Genomic DNA, 20,792 nt, shown 5'->3' with positions numbered 1-20,792 from the left:
GGGACGGCAGCCGAGAGGCGTTGCCTCCGTTAGGGGTTAACGGAGCCTTTGCCGTCTGCCTCCTCGGCAAGCTTTGCCGTCTGCCTCCTCGGCAAGCGTTGCCGTATGCCTTCGGGCAATCTTTGCCGTCTGCCCCCTTGACTATCTTTGCCGTCTGCCGTGTCCTCCCCTCCCCCCTCTCTCCACTTTTGTCTTCTGCCCCCTCCTCTGTGCCCTCTTCTTTGCCGTCTGCCCACCCAGCAGGCGGACGGCAAAGAGACTATATGGCCAGCTGCTACTGCCCAGTTTGCAAAGCTGGGCGCCACTTGGCACCTTTGCCGTCTGCTGGCTGATGGCAAAGGCCTTTGCCATCAGCTGGCAGACGGCAAAGATCCTATATTGTCCCATTTTTATTTATTTTTTCTATTTCACATCACATATACATATAATTCAGAGCACATATATCATAAATAGATCACAACACATATATGATATACATATAAAGCTCATCAATGCCATTTGTTCATCAACGTACATCCCATATATCAAAAGAACCAACACATACGAAGTTTCATCCATATATACATACATATAGTTGCACATATATTGTTCATCAACACATTGTTCATCAACACATACAAAGAACCAACACATTGTTCATCAACTCAAATAAAAACGGAAACTAAAGCACTCCAACGCCAGCTTCCATGCATGTAGTACATCCAATCTGCAAAATGGGAATAAGAAAGTAAGTAGAAGAAGAACAACAACATATATATGACAAATAAGCTAAATTGAAGAAGAAAGAGAAGAAGCAATCAGAGAACAAGGAGAAGAAAAACAAGAAGGAGGAGGAGGAGGAGGGGAAGGGGAAGGAGAAGGAGAAGGAGGAGGAGAAGAAGAAAAAGAAGAGAAGAAGAAGGAGGAGAAGGAGGAGAAGAAGGAGAGAAGAAGAAGGAGAAGAAGGAGGGCTCCTTCTCCTTCTCCTTCTTCTTCTCCTCCTTCTCCTTCTTCTTCTCTCCTTCTCCTCCTCCTTCTTCTTCTTCTCCTCCTCCTCCTTATTCTTCTCCTTCTCCTTCTATTCTTCTTCTCTTCTTCTTCTTCTTCTTCCTTCTCCTTCTTTTTGAGCTAAATATTCCAATTACGTCATTTTAGAGGAAAACAAGCTAAGTATATAATATTCATGAGCTAACCAAGGTTCTTATGCCATTTTGAGATTATTATGGTATTTGGAGCTAAATGGGCTAATTATGTCATTGTTGGGTTAATTAAAGCAAGGATAATATGAAAGAGGAGAAGAAAAAGGAGGAGGAGGAGAAGAAGAAGAAATCAACAAGAAGGAGGAGAAGGAGGAGGAGGAGAAGGATAGAAGGTCCTTGGCCTTCTCCTCCTCCTCCTTCTTCTTCTCTTCTTCTTCATCTCTTCTTCTTCTTTCTTTTCATTTTGCCTATTTCTTCTCCTCTTCTCCTCTTGTTGGAGCTAAATTACCTAATTATGTCTTTTTTGAGCTAAATGGGCTAATTATGTCATTTTAGAGAAAAACAAGGTAAGTATATAATATTCATGAGCTAACCAAGGTTCTTATGCCATTTTGAGCTTATTATGGTATTTTGGAGCTAAATGGGATAATTATGTCATTGTTGGGTTAATTAAAGCAAGGATAATATGAAAGAGGAGAAGAAAGAGGAGGAGGAGGAGGAGAAGAAGAAATCAAGAAGAAGGAGGAGGAGGAGGAGAAGGAGGAGGAGGAGAAGGATAGAAGGTCCTTGGCCTTCTCCTCCTCCTCCTCCTCCTCCTCCTCCTCCTCCTTCTGTTCTTCTTCATCTCTTCTACTTCTTTCTTTTCATTTTGCCTACATCTTCTCCTCTTCTCCTCTTGTTGGAGCTAAATTACCCAATTATGTCTTTTTTGAGCTAAATGGGCGAATTATGTCATTTTAGAGGAAAACAAGCTAAGTATATAATATTCATGAGCTAACCAAGGTTCTTATGCTATTTTGAGCTTATTATGGTATTTTGGAGCTAAATGGGCTAATTATGTCATTGTTGGGTTAATTAAAGCAAGGATAATATGAAAGAGGAGAAGAAAGAGGAGGAGGAGGAGAAGAAGAAGAAATCAAGAAGAAGGAGGAGGAGGAGGAGAAGGAGGAGGAGGAGAATGATAGAAGGTCCTTTGCCTTCTCCTCCTCCTCCTCCTCCTCCTCCTCCTTCTTCTCTTCTTCTTCATCTCTTCTACTTCTTTCTTTTCAATTTGCCTATTTCTTCTCCTCTTCTCCTCTTGTTGGATCTAAATTACCTAATTATGTATTTTTTGAGCTAAATGGGCGAATTATGTCAATTTAGAGGAAAACAAGCTAAGTATATAATATTCATGAGCTAACCAAGGTTCTTATGCCATTTTGAGCTTATTATGGTATTTTGGAGCTAAATGGGCTAATTATGTCATTGTTGGGTTAACTAAAGCAAGGATAATATGACAGAGGAGAAGAAAGAGGAGGAGGAGGAGAAGAAGAAGAAATCAAGAAGAAGGAGGAGGAGGAGAAGGAGGAGGAGGAGAAGGATAGAAGGTCCTTGGCCTTCTCCTCCTCCTCCTCCTCCTCCTCTGTTATGACCGGCTTGGCCTATGGCCGGCGTAGGCCCATTGGGCGTTAATATTAGCGGCTTGGCCCGCAAGTTATCTTAGGTAAATTACTTTAGGAAAGTTATCTTAGGCTCGAGTTATAAATACTAGTTGTAAGACATCAATTGAGATCAAGCAATAAAGATATTATCTTCTATTGCCCGGCTCTCCAAGGAGCCGGAACCCTAGCCTCCACCGCACCTAACACTAGCCACGAAGGCGCCATCTCGCCGGCGCGTCCGCTCCAGCCCTCGCTCCCCTCCTCCCTGCCCTTACAACCTACGCCGGAGGCCCGGTAGGAACCCTAGTCCTACCAATTTGGTATCCAGAGATTCCAGGCTGATCATGTCGCTCCCTCCACCACCGCCGCCGCTCAACACCACCACCGCCCCACTGCCGCAAACCACCACCAATGCCCCACCGCCGCTGCCGCTCACGTCCGGGACCGCTCCCTCGCCAGTGCCGATCATCATCGCGGAGGAGCCGCTCCCCATACTCTCGCCCGAGGCGATATCGGGCACCCTGCGGGAGCTTGTCCAAGCGGTCCGAGGCATCAGCCTCTAGCTCGCTGGGACCCAACCCCCGCCGCCGAGCGTCGCCCCCACTACCTACGGGCCGCTGTCGCTGCCGTGGGCCACCCCGGCCTTCCAGCCACTCAGCGGAGGGGCGCCGCCGCCGCCGCAGCTGCTGCTGCAGCCCTACCACGCCGCGGGCACTCCCTGGCCGGTGTGGCCGGCCACCACCACGCCGCTGGGGGGGCTGCCCCACCAGTCGCTACCGGCCACCACGGCGCTGGCTCCGGCGCCGCACCAGCTGCCGCCGCCGCCATCGACAGCAGCACCTCCAGCGCCCCGAACCACTGGTCGGCCCCTGCACCAGGTGCAGTTCCCGTCATCGCCATCGCCAATTCCCGCGTGGGCAGCCGGATCATCTTCGGGTCCGATCTATACCCCGGCACCGGAACACCCGGCGCCCTCTTTGTCGTTCGAGCGGTCCTCCAGCTCGGCGCCCTACGGCCCGGAGTTTCCCGACCCGGCATACGCAAGGCCACCGACATCCGCGGCTCCCGGACACGGCGGGCCGACATCTCCTCGGTTCGCTAAGCTGAACTTCACCACTTACGACGGCGCGGAAGACCCCCTCAACTGGCTCAACCAGTGCGAGCAGTTCTTTTGGGGACAGCGGACGCTCGCGTCGGATCGCACCTGGCTCGCGTCCTATCATCTCCGTGGTACTGCCCAGACTTGGTACTACGCCCTCGAGCAGGACGAGGGCGGCATGCCACCGTGGGACCGCTTTCGCGAGCTCTGCCTTCTCCGGTTTGCCCCCCCATCCGTGGCAGCCGACTGGCAGCCCTCGGCCGCTTACCGTTTACCTCAACGGTCCAGGACTACGCCGATCGATTCCAAGCCCTGGCATGCCACGCGCCAGGCATATCCGCGTCTCAGCGCGCTGAGCTCTTTGTGGGTGGCCTACCGGACCATATTCGCGTGGATGTCGAGCTCCGGGAACCCCCCGACCTTCAGTCCGCCACACGGACGTTCCGCAGGTTGTCCCCGGCCGAGCAGCAGGAGCGTCGACGTCAGGGTCTTTGCTTTAACTGCGATGAGCCCTACACGCCGACACATGTCTGCCCCCGCCTCTTCTACTTGGAGACGGTCGACTACACCGAGGTGGATGAGACGAACGACGCACCAGACCCGGCCGCAGATTCTACGGCGACGGACTGCGTCGTCTCTCTCCACGCCCTCGCCGGCATCCCCCATGAGCGGACCATGTTGCTGCCCGTGACGATCCATGGCGAGCAGCTGGTCGCCCTGCCGGATACGGGCTCCACTCATAACTTCCTGCCCGAGGCAACCATGCGTCGTCTAGCTATTCCGACCACGGGCGGGGAGCGCCTTCGGATCACGATGGTCAACGGTGACCGCCTCCAGTGTCATGGACTCGCCCGCGACGTTCCCATCACCATCGGGGGCGAACACTTTTCCATTAGCTGTGCCTGCATCGACCTCGGCTGTTGCGACTTCATCCTCGGTGTGGACTTTCTCCGGACCCTCGGGCCCATCGTGTGGGACTTCGACGCCCTCACGATGACATTCTGGCGGCTAGGACGCCAAATTGGCCTTGGCCTCCTCCTCGTCGTCCTCCTCCTCTTTATGTCTTTTTTGAGCTAAATTACCTAATTATGTCCTTTTTGAGCTAAATTACCTAATTATGTCTTCTTGGAGCTAAATTGGCTAAATATCTCATTTTAGAGGAAAACATGCTATGTTTGGAGGAGAAACTTACCGTAGTGGTCATCAAGGAGGAGAAACACCACGGTTGCTCGCGCCGGCTTCGTTTGGAGACGGTTGCCCTGGAGAAGGGTCGTGCGATGCCGCTCGGGAGTTATTCTGTAGAAAAGATATTTTGCAATGTTTCAGTTAGCATGATGACACTCAATTATTAATACTAGTTTATAATGAAACTCACCGTGCTAATCGAAGAGAAGACGGGCATCGGCGGAGGGACTTGACCGCTCTTCTCGCACAGACCCTGAAGAGTGGGTCGTATTAGTTAGTATTGAAACAGACATTACACACATGATTTGGCTAATGTGAAAAAAAACATACCACAGAAAGCTCGTACAGGGCCCGTTGACCCGCCTCATTCTGGGCCCTCTCCTCCTCAAGCAATCGTGCCGTGCTCCGGTCCCTCTCATCAAGAGCAGCCTGAAGAGCAGCCTGGCTTGCCAATCTCTCTTTCTCAAGAGCAGCCTGGTTTGCCGCTCTCTCTTTCTGAAGAGCAGCCTGAAAAACCATTCCTCGTTACCACAGTAATGATCTATGGTGACACACATAATGAAATGGATGAAAGTGTTCTTAGTCCGTACAACTAACCTCGATGGCAAGTTCGACTGCCGTGGACGACGCGTTATCTCAGGACAGTTGCTTGACTGGCGCGCCTTGATCTCCGGAAGAGTGAGTGGACAAAGTATTATCCCATCTCCAATGGCTATTGAGCCATGGGGCCTCCCGCCACCAGATATCATCACCAGCTCTAGATCCAAAGGTTCCTGGCTAGGGTTAAAGTCATCCCCTTTCGTAGCCTTCCCCGCGTCCCTGTGTGCCACGAGCTTCTGGTGGGATGATATGTTGGTGAAGTTACTGGGATCATCCAGGTCAGACTCAGAGAATGCCTTCGCCTTCTTGTACGAGGCAGTATGGGCCATGCCATAAAGGTCGTACAAGTGTGGCATCTCAGTCTTATTGTGATGCGCCTAAAAGAGAGGAACAAAATATTAGCATAAGAATGAATTGCATGAATCATGAAGCAAATCACATACCTAGTTTCGTCCAAACTGAAGTAAGTTGGCGCTGCCTGGATGGTGTGGCACACCAACCATTTGGCTACGCCGATCCTTCGCATTATCGTGGACGGCTCGCCAGCTGCCTGTGCACCACTCATCAAACAACGCCTCCCAACAATCCATCTTATCCGCACACCATCTCGGGGGCACCTGTAAGTTATTAGAAAGAATTTTCAGCGCTACGCCTATGAATGAAATCAAGAAAACTACGTAGAAGGACTTAAGAATAGGTAATTACCTTCATGTATTGCTCCTTCTTCAGAAACTTTCCGCGGCAATCCTTCTTCTCCTTCTTAATACCACGCGTGGCGTAGTAATCTCGAATAGCCTGCGGCCGAGCCTCGTGGCGCAAGTTCTGTAGTAACCGCCTACACTCGACGTCGAGAACCCTGGCCGCCGCCTCCTCATATCCATCCTCACACCTATAGAAGGTCTGCAATCAAACGTGAAAACACCGATTAGTACCATAATTAGCTATATTGTTAATTTTAGATTATGTAAAAGGATAATTTACCCAAAAGCTCCTGATCACCATCTCGGCCCTCGTGTGGCACAAGACACCATCTCTAATCTCCTCCGGCGGGGCCTGCGCAGCCTGGTAGTGCTCCCAGGTAAATCCTAGTGTAGGAACCTGACCCTCACCAGGCAACGTGACAAACCCCGGGAAATTTGTCCGGCAAAGCACACCAAGGACGGAGTTCGGCCTACGGACTCCAAGAGGGTGTACCCACCCCCTGCAGTATGATAAGGTCAGCGCATTAGATATTTGAACAAACTTGAAGGCAAAAGCTAAAAAAAGGGTAAATGTACTTACCTATCTCCTTCAGGTTTAATCACCGGCCTCTGCTCGCGGGTAGCCGGGGCGACCGGGAGACGTGTACTACCACGCTTGTACACGGTAGCCGGGGCCCCATCCACCTGCACATCACCCTCGCTATCCGTAAGCTCATCCCCGCCATCCCCGCCCCCTGAGCCACCCGGACCCTCGGTCCAATCCGGCAACTCGGTACGATCCGGCCAAGGCTCCCATCAGGACCTCTCCACGTCGGGTGAAGCCTCCGAAACCGTAGTCTCCTCCGGATGCTCCTGGGCCGAGTGCACCTCGACCCGAGGCTGCTCCTGGACCGGAGTCTCATGGGACGAATGCCCGTGAACACCAGGCTCCTGGACCGGAGTCCCTGTAGCCTCCTCCGCAAACGGGTTGACCATACTAGTCCTATGCTCGGGTGAATGAGCTGGTGGTGGTGGCGAGGACGGCTCAACAGTCCTCCTGGATCTTCCGCGACCACTACCTCTCCCTGTACCCTTCCCCTTCTTCCCTACCCGACCAGCACCTCTCCCAGCGGGCAATGCCGCCGACGAAGAAGAACCCACGGCTGGTGTCGAAAGACTGTCTGCCAAGGCTCTACGGAGAGATGGGGGTGGAATGGAAGTACCACCCCTCGTGCGGGGCGCCTGGGAAGAACCCGTCGAGCGATCTGGACCCGCGCCCACCATCATTTAACACCTGCCATGATAAATATTAAAAGAAATTAGTACAACATAAAAAAATTGAATTACTGACATGAATAATAATATGTACATGAATAATAAAGATTAAAATATATATAATTTAAGTTGTGAATCTTACAAACTAATAATCATCATCAATAAATGCATCATCATCATCACTATCACACATGTCTTCATCACTATCATCATCACTATCATCATCATCATCAATACACGCTAATAGGTAAAGATAGGTCCTAATCCCACCCGAGTATGTGTAGATTGGGTACGTTTTCCCATGCTCTGCTCCGGATCCAATGCAAAATTTCGGCAGCACATCCCCGCTGTTCTCCTGATACACGTCTCCGCAATAAACAGAGAGCATGTGCATCCGGAGAACAACAGGGAGGCACTGACGAAATTCCGCATCGGATCCAGAGCACAGCATACGGGAAAACGAACCCAATCTAAACATACTCGGGCTGTCCATGGATAATGTTGGACAATTCGAAAGGATGGCGGTTATAAATATGCAAAGACATGCATATTTATAGATGTCGCCCTTTCGAACGGGAGACGCATACTGGTCACGCATACTGATAAATTAATTGAATTACCTAAATCTAGAAAGTTGCATCCGGAATCCGAGCCACAGTAAATGAAGGGGCGGGGAGGAGATGAAATTTGTACTGACCCACGAATGCAGGGGCGGAGCTCGTACAACGCACGGGCAGGTCTTCGCACAGCAGACCTCACAGCGACGAGACAACTATCACATGTAAGTCCACCCGATCAACACAAATATGTCAATTATGTCATTTTAGAGGAAAACAAGCTAAGTATATAATATTAATGAGCAAACCAAGGTTCTTATGCCATTTTGAGCTTATTATGGTATTTTGGAGCTAAATGGGCTAATTATGTCATTGTTGGGTTAATTAAAGCAAGGATAATATGAAAGAGGAGAAGAAGGAGGAGGAGGAGGAGAAGACGAAGAAATCAAGAAGAAGGAGGAGAAGGAGAAGAAGGAGGAGGAGGAGAAGGACTAGAAGGTCCTTGGCCTTCTCCTCCTCCTCTTTCTTCTTCTTCTTCTTCTTCTTCTTATTTTCTTTTTTCCTCTTATTCTTCTCTTCCTCTCCTATTCTTCTTCTTCTTCTTCTTCTTCTTCTTCTTCTTCTTCTTCTTCTTCTTTCTTCTCCTCAGGGGAGGAGCCAATGGGGGGGCGAGCGGGGGCCAGACCCCCCCTATGGGCCGGCCACCCCCATGGATCCGTAAGGGGGACTAGTACTAATCTTATATGTGATCTTTGCTTAGCTAGCCGACATTAGCAGATTCAAAAAAAAATGTTATCCGTCATTAGCATAGTCACACGCCTTTGTTTTATGCATTGAACGTTGCAGGTTGGCCCAAGAGCCCAAGGTCGTATAGTCCAAATGACATGTGTTGTCCAGGGTGTCTGCTGTTTGTGAACGCATCAGGCAATATAGTGATAACCATCCACAACACACGTACTGACGCAATCGATCCGTAGTCGCCGCCGCCCACGACCATGATAGGGTTTGGTCGAGCGTTATCGCTGATCCATTCATGGTCGTTAGGGAAGATGCTATGATCTAGCAACTATCCTTTGATCTAATCATGTTTGTGTTTCAATTAATTGGTTGGCGTGGCCCATCATTGCAGTTCGAGGGCATAGGCGTACATAATCGATGAGAACTCTGAAGCTCGGGCGCCCTGACATTTTGTAGCGTTGGTGATCAGGGATGCTTGTTGCGTGCCTGGTGACTAGCTACCACCAGTCGATTTGCTTCGACCTAGCAGTGGAGGGGATAAGATGGGGTGGATTTAATGCTCTAGGTATGTTTTTGGAAAATCTTGATCGTTTTCTCCTAATGCAACACTAACTAATTGATCATGTGTTTTTAAGGATGTGTACGCATTGGTAGCTACCAACTCCACATCAGGTACAGTGTAAGTGTTGACCCAACTAATTTGGATACACTGAATACTACCATTTAGTTACACGAAGATTTTTCTAGTTCTTACATCTTAAACTTATATACGATAATGTTTTATTTCATTTCATAATTTCGGAGTATTTCGGTTACACCTTCTCTCTATATATGTGGCACTTATATGAAATTGTTCACCATTACTAGCTATAGCTAAGGGATGCTCCTGCTGCATTTTTTGTATACTAGGTATAAAACTTTTAGTAGTCAAAAGGCACAATTTTTTTTTGGCTTCACCATCATCTCGCCCCCCCCCTATGCATAATTCCTGGCTCCGCCCCTGCTTCTCCTCATCTTCTTTTCCTTCTTCTTCTTTTCCTTCTTCTTCTTTTTTTTCTTATCCTTTCTCCTTCTTCTTCTTATTCTTTTCTTATTTTCCTTTTCCCTTTTCCTTTTATTCCTTCTTATTTTCCTTCTTCTTCTTCTTCTTCTTTTTATTCTTCTTCTTCTCCTCCTCCTCCTCTAGCTCTTCTTCTTCTTCTCCTCCTTTTTTATTCTTCTACTTATTCTTCTTCTTCTACTTTTTCTTATTTTCTTCTACTAAACAGGAAACTAACCTAAGACTAAACATAAACCTAAGACTAAACATAAACCTAAACTATAACTAAATCTAAACCTAAACCTAAACTAAAACAAGATTGTGGTGGCATAAACTAATTAAGGGATATTCAACACATAACAAGTTTCTGTCCAGTCCACTAGTACTTATCCAATGTCAAAAAACATTGGTAGAAATCCATTGTTGGAGCTCACCTTGTGATTTGGGCGAGAGGAATCGGTCGAAGGGTTGCTGCTCCTGGCTCCGACGCTGGTCTCGGGAGTCAATGGCCTCCGGGTGACCTCGTCATTGCCATGGGGTTGCTGCTCCAAGCCGATGGAGGGAGGAGTGCCGCTGAGCGAGGAGGGGGTCTGGCCGGTGATGGGAGGGGGAGGGCGGAGGGAGGACGGCGAGGAGGGCGTGGGCGAGGGTGCGGGCGGAGGGAGGACGGCGAGGAGGGCGAGGGCGAGGAGGCGGCGGCGCTCGCAGAGAGAGGGGGTGAGGTGGGGTGGGGGTGGCGTCGGCGGCGGGGCGGTGGGGCGGCGGCGGCGCTGGGGGCCGGGGGCTGCTGCGGCGGCGCTGAGGGGCTGCGGCGGCGCTGAGGGGAGAGCAGTGAGAGAGAGTGCGTGGGAGAGAGGAGAGAGGTGGGGCGCGCGGCGACCGTTAACGTTTGGGGGGTCCATCCCCTTTGCCGTCTGCCACGGACGGCAAAGCTAGTCAGGTAGACGGCAAAGGGGTGGGTGGGGCCGTGGTGGGATGGGGAGAGAGGAGGGGTGGGGTGGGATAGCTTTGCCGTCTGCCATCCCTACCTTTGTCGTTTGTTGACAGACGGCAAAGAGGTGGCTGATGGCAAATATGTATTTTGCCATCAGCCTCCTCTTTACCGTCAGTTTTTTGCCAACACACGGTAAAGAGGTTCTTTGCTGTCCGCTGGCTGATGGCAAAGATTTGGCAGACGGCAAATATAGGAATTCCAGTAGTGTTGGTGGCTAACTTACGAGTACAAGAAATAAGAGGGGGAAGATCTACGCATAGCGGACGTGAACTACGGTTGATCAAACGAATGATCCTGAACACCTACCTACGTCAGACATAACCCCACCCTGTCCTCGATCGGAGAAGGAACTCACGAAAGAGACTGTCACGGTTACGCACACAGTTGGCATATTTTAATTAAGTTAACTTCACGTTATCTAGAACCAGTGTTAAAAAAAAGTTTCCACGTTGCCACATAACCGTGGGCACGACTTTCTGAACAGATTTAACCCTGCAGGGGTGCTCCAACTAGTCCATCACAAATTACCACAAGCCGCATAGAAATCCTCAATCATGAAGCTCGCGATCTCGTCGGATTACCTAGTGGAAAACCTCAACTCTGAGATTACCCAAAGCATCACCGGAATCTCGATGCACAAGATATCTCGTCAAAAGTAAAACTAATCCAGCAAGGCCGCCCGGTGTGTCGACGATCCCGATAGGAGCCGCGTATCTCGTTCTCAGGACACGATGGATAAGCTACACGTAGGACTGCCAAACCTCGAGTTTCCTCGCGGTGGCCCCGCACAGTGCTCTATTTTGGACCAGCACCATCAGCACTGGCCCTCCCTATATTATGTAGAATTACTCCTCGGGTAGCGCTAACTCCCTATGCATTTCAATTTAACAGAATTATTATGTTGGGGAAATGTAGTACCAATGTTGGGCCTTGCGAGACCAGCTTTAATCCAAAACGAATTATCAAGGGGGTCCCCATAACAACCCCGATCGTGTTAGGAGCGCTCAAATATGGAACATAACACGGGAAACTAAGGGGGCAAAGGTGGAACAAAACAGCAGGCTAGAAAGGCCGAGCCTTCCACCTTTTACCAAGTATATAGGTGCATTAGATTAAATAGCATTAATATGGTGATATAACAAGGAACCCATGTTATCACATGGAAGCAACTGCACCTGCAACTAGCAACGCTAACACAGGGTTAAGCCAGCAGTAACATAGCCAATCTGTGGTTTGCTAGGTCGAACAAGTTGAAGGTTATCATGGCATTGTTGAGAGGCTAATATTTAACATGTGGTAGGCAACGAGACATAATCGATAGAAGCGATAAAACTAGCATGGCAATGATAGTAATGGTATCTGGGGAAATGGTCATCTTGCCTGAGATCCCGCTTGGAAGAAGAATGACTCCGTGAAGCAGACGAACCGACGTAGTCGAACGGGTCCTCAGAATCCGACTCGCTTGCGGAACTCTATCGAGACGAAGCAAATCGGAAACACAAATCAACACAGAGAATTCACCACACGATGCACAACACATATGATGCATGAACTGCCGAACACATGCAGGACACGGCATGACAATTCTCACAATCAAACACTACACGTTAATGAAGTTCAATAGGCAACGAGTTGCATATTGACGAAACTCCACATTAAATTATTTAGTTCTATCCCGATTAGATACACGGCAATATTAAATGTTGTTAAACATGGCAAGAGGTGAAGCGTAATTAAACTACCTCTCTAGGCATTTTAAATGAGGTCGGAAATGACTTGTAGCATCTCCGAAATGACCCCACGTGTTAATTTACAATTCAGTCCAGTTCCGAACTAACACATTTAATTAGTTGTTAAACAGAAAAACAAATAGGTTCACGTGATTCTACACGTCGTTACAAGCAATTTACACATAGAGAACATCCCCAACGGAGCTACGGATCAAAAGATACAAGCACCGCAAGATATGATTTCATGAATGCAATATGTGTGCAATGACGGTCACGAGCACTTTAAAACACACAACCAGCAAGAGAAAATGAAACCACACGAGATTCTAAGCATGTTTCATGTAGGACACGATCGAAACGGAGCTACGGTTCAAAAACTACGAGCAAAACAAGAAATCACTACAATCTGCCAAAATCAGCCACATAGCATTTTCTACACCCCACAATTACGAGCTACTCAACTCAAATATAATCAACCAAGGCATGACACGAAAGAGGGAAATAAGCACTACAACAAACAACTAACAATAACTAGAATGGCAGCAAGGAACACTAGGAAAAGAAGTCACAAAATGGCTTCCCACACACTATCTCAGACTTAGTGAAAATAGCAGTTTTTGAAGCTGCAGTTTTCGATCTGAAGGCATATTAACAGCAGAAAAACCTATAGCTACAGGGCTCCAAAGGGCATGCCAATTCACAGCATGCTAGAGAATCACAAGGTTTACAACTAACTCCATTGGACCAACCTCAAAAGAGCTACAGATCACAAGATAGAAGCAAAACAATACATCAACAAAATATAACAGATTCGAGAGTTAGAAATATTTCAGCACCTCCAAATCAGCACTATTTCTAGCAACTTGAGAGCAATAAAACCACACCTAAACATGCATTTCTATTGCAACCAAAATTACCAGGGGCTAGACTAAACATCCAAGAACAACTCTCTAGTTGACAACTTAATGAAACGAAGCACGGAATAATTCCTACGAAATGGACAAGAGGGCAACACAGCAAAATATCGCGCGAACTAGCTTACTCAAAAGCTAAAACTAATTGCACAGAAAAATCCCATGGAATTTTCTACCCCGAAAACATATAAAATATGTGGGGTTGCACAACAAAAATAACGCCACACGTAAATGCGAGAAAATAACCTATACAAGGGAAAATAAACTAGTGGCAATCCCTACACGCAAAAATACCAATGAACGCTCTAAAGTACATGGAAAATAGGTTCCTAAAACATGGGAATTTTATCTATGGCATACGAGCAACCCGGACACGCGCGAAAAATAGCTACGGGCAATAAACCTATCGAGACAGCACGCAAAACTAGGCATTAGGCACGCTAAACTAAATCAAGCAAATATGCTAGTTATAAATACGGATTCTACGCAAAATTCTACACCAAATCCATATCTAATTCATCGCGATCCGACATACGGATTAAAAGTTATGGGCGTTTGAATATCTATAACTCCCTGAAATTAACTAATTCGAAAACCTAAAATAAAAACCTATTCGGCCGAATCTACAGCAGATGCATGTGCGCAATACAACTATCTAGTGCCTACGGCGGCGTATAGGGCAGCAAGAGGGGGGCTCACCTCGGGCCGAGGCCCGGACCTGGAGCTGGGCCTGGAGGCCGACTAGGCCGTGTGGAGGCGATGGCCTGGGAGCAGACCGCGGTCGGGAGGCGGCATGGCGCACGCACGCGGCGGCGGCAGGAACCATTGAGGCGCTGGAGCAGGGCCTCGGGAGCAGAGGAGCTCGGGCTCTGCTGCTCGACAAATGGAGACGCTCGCCAGATGGGCTCGGCCGGGCCTGATCTGGGCTCGGCAGGCCCGCGGCGGCTGGTGGGTGGCGGTTGCCGATCTGGCTAGGGTTAGGGGTAGGTGGGGCGCGGAAAACGAGGCAGGGGGTTGGCTGTCCAAAATATTAGGAGGGGGTCTATTTATAGACAAATATGGGGGCTAGGTTAGCCGGAATTTCGTTCTGGATCCAACCGTGCAGTCGGAATCGGATAATTCCGAATGCGGGAACGGACGAGTGGTTGTGAAGAGTAGTTTACGGGAGACGAGAGGGAAAACGGGGGGCACGGCAACGCATTTTAAAACACCGACAAACGTCCGACGAATAAACGAAGACGGTGCCGCTACGGTCGACCGTTCGGGTACCAGACGGACTCCGATCGCGACGAAATTCGACAAGCGGCCTGGCTATAACTAATTACGACCGCATGCCAAGTTTCACCCCGATCAGAGAAAGTTTTCAACAGACTTTTAAAACAGGGTTTTGATGATGCCCCGGGTACGTGCGTGTGTGGTAGGGCTCAGAACTGACAACGACGAGAACTGGTAACTAACAACGGATGCAAGTTTTGAAAACTGGCGGCAACGGGGTGCCGATGCAATGCAGATGATGCGCATGATGCGATGATGATGCGAATAAAGAAAATAGACACACGACGAAAACGGAATAGAAGGGGAATCTTCTGGAACGTCGGCATCGGGTTGTCACAACTCTCCTACACTACAAGAGGATCTCGCCCCGAGACCCAAGAATGAAAGGGGGAGAGGATGAGAAGGAAAGAGGTAAAAACTTAGTCGCTTCTTTGACAAACGAGCGAAACCAACGATCCTTGAAATTTGCAAAGCGATGAGGAGTGATATGAGAAAGAAGCAAGAATTCACGAAAAATTTCGGCAGCACTTCGGTAGGAAAATGGGACAAAAAATTCGATAAGATGGAAGAAATAGACAATAATCACAACAAACAAGTAAATAGAACGAGGGAACACCATGATCTTGGTAGAACAGCATAATAGACCCAAAAGAGCAACATCACAATGCCTTCGGAACAATAGAATAGGAACTAGCTCATACGGAAGAAGAGAATGAAGAAAAAGAATAACAACTATTAACTCCAATGGACTTGGCAAGCATCCTTGCAAGAAGAATTGGACGAAGTTGTTGGAAAAACAACAACGAAAAGAACAATATAGAAGTGGGCTTATGGAAACCTTTCAAACTAATGAAGTGACAACCAGCCACTACAGAAACAAGGATTGATTGCGACAAACAAGATATGAACAATTTCTTACACCAAGAGCATACATTGCGAACTTGGATTAATGACAAGCACCATGATAGCAACAATCCATAGGAAAAGCTTTAGGTGAAATCCAAACCAAGATAGCTCAATGAAGAAATCATGGGTTGCAAATATCTCATGATCATAGAATTGGTGGGTTTAATTATCTCATACTTGAAAGGAAATCTCTTCGAGGCTCCTACACTAACAAGAATGCTATAATACCACCTCAAAGGATAAAGGAAGAACAAATGCACTGGAGATGCAAGAGAAAGAATACTTGAGGTACTCCAACAAGAATCTTGAAGAACACTTTCAGAAAAATCACATCCTTGAAGAACTAGCATGACGAGCCTCCGTATCAAAAAGATGATGCAAGATATGAAGGATGAAAGAATAATATTGAAGCCTTGCAAAGACTTCAGTGAAGCTTCACGAAGAGATACTTGAGAAAACTTGGAACTCCAGAAAAGAAAAGATAATAATAGTTGAGAAAAAGGACTTGATATCGTGAGCCACTCTGGAAGAAGAATTGAAATCATTAGATGAAACAAGAATAAGAATTATGTTATGCTCATCCTTCATCAAATTTAATTGATGACAAGCAACAGATTTAGCATACACCTTATTCTTCCTGAAAGAATCTTGGAGAGATAGAGAGAAAAACACCACTTGAAGCAAAATTGAAGGAAGCACCGGTAAGAATTCACAATTGAATGGGAACACCACGAACTAATGGAGATACATGAGAATGAAGAGATCATGAGCCACCTGATAGAAAACTAGTATAAGGCGCTGGAATAACCGAGAGACGAACGAAGAGACAACACTTGAGAAGAATTAGAGAAAGAAAGCTGAAAGCTGAGAACGAAGAAGTCTTCTGAAATGATGGTGGCCTTCGGAGGATCGAGAATGAAAACAACACAGAAAAGCACCGGATAGCAAGAAATGAATCACTCATGATTGAAAACAAATGAGAAGGCAACACGAAGTTGAAATGATATCTTCAAGAGAATAGACCAAGATTTGAGAGAAACACTCCTTCGAATTTGCAAGGTGAGAATGATGACGAGAAACAACACCAAGAATTATTGAGACACTCCAGAACAAAGAAGAATGCAAGGTTGAGCCAAATATGAGAATTAATTCAAATAGATCTTGGAGAAGGGATATGACTGATGAAATTCATACCTATGTCATAGTTGAAAAGGATTAAAGATCTCCGTAAAGATTAAAAGAGCCAGATAAGATCTTCGGAAAGACCTGTGGGTTATGGGCCCACTCAAAGAAACCACTGTTGAAAGGATTTTTTAAAAGATATATATTGCACCGATATAAAGAAAACTTGATGAGGTTAGAACCTCGAAATAATTGAAAAGATCAGAAAACAAGAAACTCTGAGACATCTTGAACACACCAGATAGGACAAAGATGAACGAATAACAGGATAGGCTGATAAGAATCTCCAACATGGGAAAGAATTGCAGGGATGAATAGGATATAATGAACACGGCTAGCTTGATCTGAATTCAGAGGGGGAAAAACAAAGACAACTTGGTACAGATGAGATGAACTCCGGAATAAACAGAGAATGATCTTGCAAAATTGGAGAGGATTGAGTTCACTTGGAGAGAAACACACCGGTTGGAAAAGAATTAACATGACGACTCCGGTTGATAAAATTGATAATACAATTGATTGAGCAAAAGGATTACCACTCTCATATGAATATGAGAACACTTCTTAGAAAAGATCTGAAGTCACCGCTTGACAACGAAGCAACTTGAATTACCATATTCCAACAAAAACAACGGATGCGGCTTGTAATTAGCCAGAACAAACTCATGAGAAAGATTTCGTCCGATATTTTCGTGGACAGGATCGCACAGGCTCGATTTTACAGTAGCCATCAAGTGCAAGGCAGTGCACCCAACATACGAAGCGTCCCCGAGTCGTAGCAAGCTACAAGGACTCTTTAAGACACAACGTGTACCGCTGTAAGTCGACCGTGAACAAACGAATCCACTAGATGTCGAACCCCAACCTAACATCATGCATTTGTTGGAAGATTGTCCTATAAGTAACTACTTGAATTCCCACCTAAGAATTCCCGAAATATCTGGTCATGCAATCTGGTACACGGATACAAGGAGTAATATCACACAACTCCTATACTAACCCGTCACTTGTATCACATCCATCAACACACGACCAGAATCTAGGACCTTTATCTACAACAGACCCTCGTGACCACAACGATACAAAGTATGGCAGTACTCCCGAACAATCTGCACCAGTACTAGGGACATAGGGGCTATCTTGCCACTACTAGTATTGAAGCAATTACGAACATCCTTCGTTCTGAGATACTAAGAAATCTGAATGATAACGATGTGCTCAAGAATCCCCTGGAGCTCAACTCCCCGGAAGAAAATCAAGTCAGACAGGAGGCATCAAGACAGAACTCCGTCACATCGGCATCATATAGATCCCAAGAATATCCGCGTGATCCTAATTTTTTTTTTGAGTGAGAAGAGGAGTAGAGTAAATTATTACATCAAGATTCCTCACCAGAGCATAGAAGAGGACAAAAAGATTACTACTCTCCGATATATAACTAGACTCAAAGCAATTTTTCACTAGACTCGACTCGGCCAAGTTCGATCAATCAAGGGGCTCCTAGGTCGGTACTGCTCTGATACCAACTTGTCACGCCCAAGATGCAACCCTATCCTCAATTTGGCACGAAGGCCTCGTCAGGGATAGAAGCGCATCTCGTCGTGTCGCAACAACGGATATCGTTACAAGTACATGTACTGAAAAGAAGAGATCTATATATATATATATATATATATAATTGGCTTACACTCGCCACAAGCTACATCAGAGTCACATCAGTACATTACATAATCATCAAGAGTAAGAGCAGGGTCCGACTACGAACGAAAACAAACGAGAAAAATAAGAACGACGTCCATCCTTGCTATCCCAGGCTGCCGACCTGGAACCCATCCTAGATCGATGAAGACGAAGAAGAAGAAGCAACTCCAAATGAACAATCAACGCGCTCATGTCAAGTAACCTTTACCTGTACCTGCAACTGGTGTTGTAGTAATCTGTGAGCCATAGGGGACTCAACAATCTCATTTCCAAAGGTATCAAGACTAGCAAAGCTTATTAGGTGAGGCATGGTTAAGTGGTGAGGTTGCAACAACGGCTAAGCATATATTTGGTGGCTAACTTATGAGTACAAGAAATAAGAGGGGGAAGATCTACGCATAGCGGATGTGAACTACCGTTGATCAAACGAATGATCCTGAACACCTACCTACATCAGACATAACCCCACCGTGTCCTCGACCGGAGAAGGAACTCATGAAAGAGACTCTCACGGTTACGCACACAGTTGGCATATTTTAATTAAGTTAACTTCAAGTTATCTAGAACCAGTGTTAAACAAAGTTTCCACGTTGCCACATAACCGCGGGCACGACTTTCCAAAAAGATTTAACCATGCATGGGTGCTCCAACTAGTCCATCACAAATTACCACAAGCCGCAGAGAAATCCTCAATCACGAAGCTCGCGATCTCGTCGGATTCCCTAGTGGAAAACCTCAACTCTGAGATTACCCAAAGCATCACCGGAATCCCGATGCACAAGATATCTCGTCAAAGGTAAAACTAATCCAGCAAGGCCTCCCGGCGTGTCGACGATCCCAATAGGAGCCGCGTATCTCAATCTCAGGACACGACGGATAAGCTACGCGTACGAGTGCCAAACCTCGAGTTTCCTCGAGGTGGCCCCGCACAGTGCTCTGTTTTGGACCAGCACCATCAGCACTGGCCCTCCCTGTATTATGTAGAATTTCTTCTCGGGTAGCGCTAACTCCCTATGCATTTCAATTTAACAGAATTATTATGTTGGGCAAATGTAGTACCAATGTTGGGCCTTGTCAGACCAGCTTTAATCTAAAACGAATTATCAAGGGGGTCCACATAACAACCCCGATCGTGTTAGGAGCGCTCAAATATGGAACATAACACCGGTAGCCGAAACTAAGGGGGCAAAGGTGGAACAAAACACCAGGCTGGAAAGGCCGAGCCTTCCACCTTTTACCAAGTATATAGGTGCATTAAATTAAATAGCATTAATATGGTGATATAACAAGGAACCCATGATATCACATGGAAGCAACTGCACCTGCAACTAGCAACGCAACACAGGGTTAAGCCCGCAGTAACATAGCCAATCAGTGGTTTGCTAGCTCGAACAGGTTGAAGGTTATCATGGCATTGTTGAGGGGTTGATATTTAACATGTGGTAGGCAAAGAGACATAATCGATAGAAGCGATAAAACTAGCATGGCAATGATAGTAATGGTATCTGGGGAAATGGTCATCTTGCCTGAGATCCCGCTTGGAAGAAGAATGACTCCGTGAAGCAAGCGAACCGACATAGTCGAACGGGTCCTGACAATCCGACTCGCTTGCGGAACTCTATAGAGACGAAGCAAACCGGAAACACAAATCAACACAAAGAAGTCACCACACGATGCACAACACATATGATGCATGAAGAGCTGAACACATGCAGGACACAGCATGACAATTCACACAATCAAACACTACACGTCAAGTGAAGTTCAATATGCAACGAGTTGCATATTGACGAAACTCCACGTTTAATTATTTAGTTCTATCCCGATTAGATACACGGCAATATTAAATGTTGTTAAACATGGCAAGAGGTGAAGCGTAATTAAACTACCTATCTAGGCATTTTAAATGAGGTCGGAAATGACTTATAGCATCTCCGAAATGACCCCACGTGTTAATTTACAATTATGTCCAGTTCTGAACTAACACATTTACACATAGAGAACACCTCCAACGGAGCTACGGATCAAAAGATACAAGCACCGCAAGATATGATGGCATGAATGCAATATGTGGCAACGACGGTCACGAGCACTTCAAAACACACAACCAGCAAGAGAAAATGAAACTACAGGAGATTCTAAGCAAGTTTCATGTAGGACACGATCGAAACGGAGCTATGGTTCAAAAACTACGAGCAAAACAAGAAATCACTACAATCTACCAAAATCAGCCACATAGCATTTTCTATACCCCACAATTACGAGCTACTCAACTCAAATATAATCAACCAAGGCATGACACGAAAGAGGGCAAGAAT

This window comes from Hordeum vulgare, chromosome 2H (assembly GCF_904849725.1).
Source record: "Hordeum vulgare subsp. vulgare chromosome 2H, MorexV3_pseudomolecules_assembly, whole genome shotgun sequence".
Classification (NCBI taxonomy): domain Eukaryota; kingdom Viridiplantae; phylum Streptophyta; class Magnoliopsida; order Poales; family Poaceae; genus Hordeum; species Hordeum vulgare.
Note: the sequence above shows the minus strand (reverse complement) of the source record.